Source organism: Chiloscyllium plagiosum, chromosome 34 (genome assembly GCF_004010195.1).
Source record: "Chiloscyllium plagiosum isolate BGI_BamShark_2017 chromosome 34, ASM401019v2, whole genome shotgun sequence".
In the NCBI taxonomy this organism is placed as follows: Eukaryota; Metazoa; Chordata; class Chondrichthyes; order Orectolobiformes; family Hemiscylliidae; genus Chiloscyllium; species Chiloscyllium plagiosum.
Genome location: NC_057743.1, coordinates 6889587 through 6896756, shown reverse-complemented (window position 1 = coordinate 6896756; position 7170 = coordinate 6889587). Strand labels below are relative to the sequence as shown.

Below are 7170 nucleotides of genomic sequence, written 5' to 3'. Positions count from 1 at the left end.
GCAGAAAGCAAATCATTCTTTGAAACAAAGGGAGTTTTGCACTGATGTCCGGGTACCAGTGAGTCAGACTCGAAGAAGTATAATCAGCGGGTGGGCCCACACAGAATTGGAAACACTGGCCTGACAAAAGGAATTTCCTTCTATTGCAAATTCAAAATACATTTCCAAGATTTATTTAGCATTTTGAGTCCAGTACGTGATGATGGTGTATAATTACATAGCTCTGACTCCATTACCAAAAGCACTAATTGCATGTTGCAAGTTTCTTTAAGTACACAGCTTTCAACACCTACTTTTCTGCATCTGTCTCCATATTTTGAACCTTAATGAGATTTTCCTCACCTCTCACACAGCGAGACCCAAGAGCAACCTGCCCCCACAATGCTCCCAGAGGATCCCCAAGAAAACCCTATTCTCAGTGTTTTGAAGAGAGAATAGTTTCAACATCCAGTTTGATAATCCCTTCAGTAATGTGCCTGGGTTAAAAGTGTTGTGAGTGTGGAGGGTACAGTATGTGATTACAATACACCCCATCAGTTTTTACATCACCTCGCAAAGGGATTTAGCTTCACATTCAGTTGTTTTCAGGCCGTTTTCATTCGGTTTGAATGGGGAGATCTGAGGAGATGGCACACGCAGAGAAATGGCTGCAGGGGGTGCTCTTGCACCATTAGAGTGACTTACAACAGCACAAGGCTGCTGCATGTTGGATCAAATCAGTTCTTTTTATCCCATGTTAATGTTGCAGGAGGTCCCATCAAACATGCATATGCTAATGCTGTTGACAGTAAGAAGACATCTGATTGCTGACATTAATCATTAACCCAACCCAAAGGGCAGCTTTACATTGCCAATGATATTTCAAATCTCCCAGAGGATAGCGCGTTCAAATGGCTGGGGTGAGTACAGGTTTAAACTCACTCCATGGTTGGAAGGTCTCCAGAACTGGGTGCACCGAATTCAATGGAGTAGAAACTCAGTCAGAGTTTAATACCAGCACAGCTCCTGTTCCCGTCAGCCTCTGAGTGTTTGTGAGACTTTGTGTTCAGTGTATTGTTCCGGCTTCATGCTGGTAAAAGAATCACAACTGTATGGGAGCAGGCCATTCAGCCCCATCTAGCCCACGCCAGTCTTTCAGAGAGCATCCCATTCAGACCCACCCTACTCCTGCATTTCCCATGGCTAACCCACCTAGTCTGCACATGCCTGGACACTATGGGCAATTTGTCAGTCTAATCCACCTAACCTGCACATCCTTGGACTGTGGGAGGAAACCAGAGCACCCGGAGGAAACCCCACACAGAAACGGGGAGAACGTGCAAACTCCAGACTAATGTTTGCCCAAGGGTAAGGTCGAACCCTGATCCCTGGCGCTGTGGGGCAGTAGTGCTAACCACTAAGCCACTGATAATGTAAAGAGGCCGGCATGCAGAAGATCCCGGGGGGGGGTGAATGGGAGGGGTTTCTGTTTTCTCCAGCGAGTTGTTATGATCATTCCCTGAATGATTGGATGACTAACAGCTGGGAATTTTGCAGTCTCTGAGAAATAATTAGGGGAGTGGAGCTTTCAAAGAGCTAGCGCAGACAGGATGAGGCAAATGCTCATCTCTTATGCTGCTTTACTCCATGTGGAAGACCTTCAGATGATGTGGTTGAGGAGTAATTCAGACACATGTGCAGTCCCAAATGTAGTCCATTAATACATTGAGAAAGAAGCTGGTCAGATATCTGGTTGGGAGAGGAATTGTTAACTTTGGATCAATCCAGACTGAGACAGTCAGACACCTCTCAGACGAACCTGGGCAAGGGAAGAAATAAATCCATGCCGACCAGATATCCTAAATGAATCCAGTCCCATTTGCCAGCACTTGGCCCATATCCCTCTAAACCTTTCTCTGTTCATATACCCATCCAGATGCCTTTTAAATGGTGTAACTGTACCAGCCTCCACCACTTCCTCTGGCAGCTCATTCCATACACAACTGCCCTCTGCATGAAAACATTGCCCCTTAGGTCCCTTTTAAATCTTTCCTGTTAAACCTGTACCCTTCTAATTTTGGACTTCAACCCTGGGGCAAACACCTTGGCTATTCCCCTGATCCATTCCCCTCATTATTTTATAAGCCTCAATAAGGTCATCCTTCAATCTCCGACGTTCCAGCAAAAATAGCCTGAGGCACCAGGTTCTGGGAGAACAGGGTGTCTGATGTAGGAGTGGGCCATTCAGCCCTTCAAGAGCACTTGAAGAAGACCCCTCATCATCTTCTTAAGGCATCTCGGAATAGGGAATAAATTCCAGCCTAGCCAGTGATGCTGACTGAATGTTGTTTGATGTGGGGCTGGGTGAAGAGGCAGGAGAAAGTGAGGACTGCAGATGCTGGAGATCAGAGCCAAGAGTGTAGTGCTGGAAAAGCACAGCCGGTCTGAGGAGAAGGAGAATAGATGTTTTGGGCTTAAGCCCTTCATCAGGAATGAGGCTTGTGGGCCGGGGGGCTGAGAGATAAATGGGAGGGGGATGGGGTGAAGGTAGCTGGGAATGCAATAGGTCAATGAAGGTGAGAGAGAAGGTGATAGGTCGGAGAGGAGGGTGGAGCAGATAGATGGGAAAGGTGACTCCCTCTCTGCCAAGGACAGGCAGCTCTAACCTAACCACCTGATGCCTGGAGGAAGAATGCCTCAGCTTCCACCTTGGGACCCTGCAACGACACAGGGTCGATGTGGATTTTACCAGTTTCCTCAGTTCCCCTCCTCCCACATTATCCCAGTCCCAAACCTCCAACTCGGTGTTGTGACTTGTAACTTCAGAAAAGATAAAAAGGATGGAGTAGAAGGCAACTTCAGGGAAATACAAAAAAACTAATCGAGTAGTTTAGTATTGTTAGAACTTTCATTCAATAAAACTGCAACAATAATGCAAGTAAAACATTATGGGGGTTGAAAAGCTGAAATAAAGAGAAAAAGCAGAAGAAACTCAGCAAGTCTGGCAACTGCTGTTGAGAGAGAATAGCATGGAATAGCATCACCTTCCCCATCTATCCATTCCACCCTCCTCTCCGACTTACCACCTTTTCCCCCATCTTTGTCTACCTATCGCATTCCCAGCTACCTTCCCCCCAGCCCCACCCGCTTCCCCTCTCAGCCCCCGGGCACAGATGCCTCATTCCTGATGAAGGCCTTATGCCTGAAATGTCAATTCTCCTGCTCCTTGGATGTTGCCTGACTGGCTGTGCTTTTCCAGCACCACACTCTCGACTGGTTGAAGAGACAATTCCACATTCTACTGGCTTTGCGAGGTCTGTAATTATTGGTGTTTGTATGGATTATTTATTCAAACAATGCCCTTGATGCGGTGATAATGAGTGACATTGCTGTTGTGTGACGTCATGGTCTGCAGTCTGATTGAGATATAATCTGTGATTGATTGCAGCAAATTCTGTGTGTAGAAATAACAGTCTCGCAGTCACTGGGCTCGCTGTTAGTCCTTACTGGAAGAATCTTATACATCACTGACAGAACAAACACCACCAGCCGTCTCCAGACACACATATACTGATGACTTGGAGGAAGGAAGCAAATGTACTGTCGCCAAATTTGTAGACGACACAAAAATAGGTAGCAAGGCAGACTGTGAGAGGGATACAAACTGTATCAGTTACAGAGAGAAGTCAATAAGTTAGTGGGCAAAGTGTTGGCAAATGGAGTGTAATGTGGGAAAATGTTGAAGTTATTCATTTTGAAGGGAGAGCAGAATATTATTTAAATGGAGACAAATTGCAGAAAGCTGCAATACAAAGGGAGTTGGGGCCCGTGTGTATTCTTGGGGAGGGATTTTAAAGAGGACTCTTAGTCCTGTTTTCAGCAGCATTTATCAGTGTTTATTTGGAGCTCCTTACCACTGCAGCCTGAGGGAAGTCACTGGAGTCAGACTCTGAGACACTCCTGCTCTTCCAATATAGTACGGCATATTGACACATTCCGCGTTACAATGATTACATGCAACATTGACATCACTGCTTGCCTCCTCCCCTCTGAATGTTATGCCCCTCCCCAGACATTTGCTAGCTGCATCTTACTGAGTGAGTGCTGGTTGTTACCTTGTAAAGCTGTGATTGTTTATTTTCCTGAGGGGATAATGATGATGTAATGTTTTGCAATTGCTTCTGTACATTGTTATCCATTTTCTGGTGTCAAGGTTATCAGTTTGTCCACCTTGTTATAAAGTCATTCAGATCTTGGTGTTTATAGCATACGGCCTTCAACCCGCTCTGCTGACAAGATGGAGGCTACTCTCTACAATCTTTTGTCTGAAGGAATTTAGCCAAATTCATAGGACCCCTACAGTGGGGGTACAGGCCCTTCAGCCCAACAGGTCCACACAGACCCTCCAAGGAGTAATCCACCCCGACCCATTCCCCAATATTTACCCCTGACTGATGCACACTATGGGCAATTTAGCATGGCCAATCCACCTAACCGGCACATCTTGGATTTAGATTAGATTAGATTCTCTACAGTGTGGAAACAGGCCCTTCAGCCCAACAAGTCCACACTGACCCTCCGAAGAGTAACCCATCCAGACCCACTTCCCTCTGACTAATGCACTTTACACTATGGGCAATTTCGCATGGCCAATTCACCTGACCTACACATTTTTGGACTGTGGGGGGAAACCAGAGCACCCGGAGGAAACCCACGCAGACACGGGGAGAATGTGCAAACTCCACATAGACAGTGACCCGAGGTTGGAATTGAACCCATGCTCCTGGCACTGAGAGACAGCAGTGCTAACCACTGAACATCATGCTGCCTCGATTGTGGGAAGAAACTGGAGGAAACCCACACAGACACAGGGAGAACATGTAAACACCTCAAAGACAGTCTCCTGAGGTTGGAATCAAATCTGGGATCCTAGTGCTGTAAAGCAGTAGCACTAACCACTGAGCCAAGGTGCCACCCATCCCTTAATGTGAGTTTGTTAGTTGCACTAATAATTTCAGTATACCTACATGTAAAATATGTAATGGCAATTCCTTAACCAGGCTTTGACTATGGTAGGATCAGGTCTCCCTCCTACACTTTACTAAATAACAAGGTTTCCCTTTTCCACTATGATTTCCCTGAGGCACTTCATTACCTTGGCTGGTTGCATTGACCATGAAGGCCATGAGTTTGACTGTGGAAATGATTGCGTTAACGAACAATTCTCCTCAGCAATGGGTAGCTCCAACGTGTATGAAACATAGAAAGCTGGCAAAGAGGTGCAGCAGGGCATCAGAAAGGTTGAGAGGGTTGGAGTATATGAGTAGGGAAGTCTTACTGCAACTCTGCAAGATACTTACAAAACCGCATCTGGAGTGCTGTGAGTATTTAAGGAAAGATATTTCACCGGAAGCGATTCAGTTCACGAGGATGTGTAGGGATTCTGGTTTGCGATCAGTAATTTTCTGACTTTTAGGTGGTTCGAATCCCCCCCAGATCCCTAGTTCTGGCAGTGGAAATGAAGAAGGCAGTAGACTGGTGTTTCAGAACAAAAGAACCTCTGCACTTATTAAGCACAAAAAAAGGTAAGTGTAATACAAGAAATAAAGGCAAATGCAATAAAACAATGAAATTAACACAATTATACAGAGGACGGTAATTAAACACACTATCAAGTTAAATACAGGTTAACGACTGTTGAAGTTATTGGGGCAGCGCAGTGGTTAGCACTGCTGCCTCACAGCATCAGGGACTTGGCTTTGATTCTCACCTCAGGCGACTGTCTGTGTGGAGTTTGCACATTTTCCCTGTCTGTGTGGTATTTCCTCCCATAATCCAAAGATGTGCAGGTTAAGTGGGTTGACCATGCTAACTTGCCCATTGTGTTCAGGGCTGTGTAAGTTAGGTGCAATAGTCAGGGATAAATGTGGGAGAATGTGTTTGGGTGGCTTACTCTTCAGAGGGTCTCTTTGGACTTGACGGGCCAAATGACCTGTTTCCACACTGTAGGGATTCTATCTAAGCTAAACAGTAGTTTTAGTCACAGAAACTTTAATCAGGCTTCCTAACCTTTGGGGTCTCTGCACTGTCACCACTGACCTTCTCCTCCCTGCTTAGCTAGTTTGGAAACTTTGGGGTCTTGGGGGTTTAGGCACAGCACTGGGAATAAATGTGATTTTGAAGTACAGCTGGCCACTCCCACTTGCCGTACCCAGTGCCTTGAGGAAGACTTTGGATGGTGTAGGCCTTCGGTCTGGGTTGAGTCCACTGATGTGGTGGGATGCGTGTTGGATTTGTTGGGTGAGTACTGGGTTTCCCTTACTTTCTGGTGGTTTTATGAGCCGGTTCTCACCTCGGGCTGTACCTGAGGCCTTGTGGACTAGGTCGGGTCGGTGGTTTAGGGGGGTAGTTGGTTCTCAGGTCTGCTGGCCATGGTTGACTGCCCTTATACGGAATAGGCCTGTGTTGGTAGGGTTTGGAATTGCTATCAGGAACCCTCTTATGGAGATCGCTGTAGCGATTGCTCCTGGGGAGATGATGTTTAGAATTCCTCTTCTGGAGATGGCTGTAGGGATAGTTCTCAGGGAGAAATCACACAATTCAGGTGTGATCAGGGCCTGCAATTACACTAATTACAGGTCTTAACCTTTGCGCCAAACCTGAGCTTGCCATTGTGTTACAGGTATGCCCTTTGTTTTCAGTACAGATTCCAGAACCTGCAGTAACTTGCTCCTTTCCTGAGAGGCAATTGGTTTCCTGATGTTTTACAGAAAGTTTGAATGTATTTTGATTAAGTGGAATGTCCAGTATCTCTCTGCATGAATATTGATTGAAGTTGAATGTCTGACCTTTGCCAAGGCCCCATTCAGGCTGGATTGGGTGGGGTTTAGGTCTGATTGATTGATTGGTTTTTTTGAGTGAATGTGCGAACTGAATTTTCATGGTTGTCGGCAGCTATCTTTGAGTCTGGCTAATTTTCCCACAGCATAGCCCAGTTGCCTTTATTATCATTTCTGAACTTCAGTCCAGTACAGAGGAACCTCAATTATCCAAAAGAGATGGGTGGGCATTATTTCATTTGGATAATCAATTATTCGATTAATCGATTCAATGCCTTTCCTCTGGGGCTCGGAGCTTTTTGTTAAGTCCACTCCCCATCCAGGAGATGAGGCAGCAGCACACCACGCTCGT

The 7170-nt window shown here is 45.9% G+C and overlaps 1 long non-coding RNA gene across 1 annotated transcript in view; it reads left to right on the top strand.

Moving 5' to 3' along the window:
- The first annotated feature begins 753 nt into the window (after positions 1-753).
- Positions 754-7170, top strand: part of LOC122540127 — a 10289-nt gene continuing 3872 nt past the window's right edge. The window contains exons 1-2 of the long non-coding RNA XR_006309241.1: positions 754-899; positions 5456-5564. This is a non-coding gene — a long non-coding RNA (uncharacterized LOC122540127). The remainder of the gene's footprint in view (positions 900-5455; positions 5565-7170) is intronic.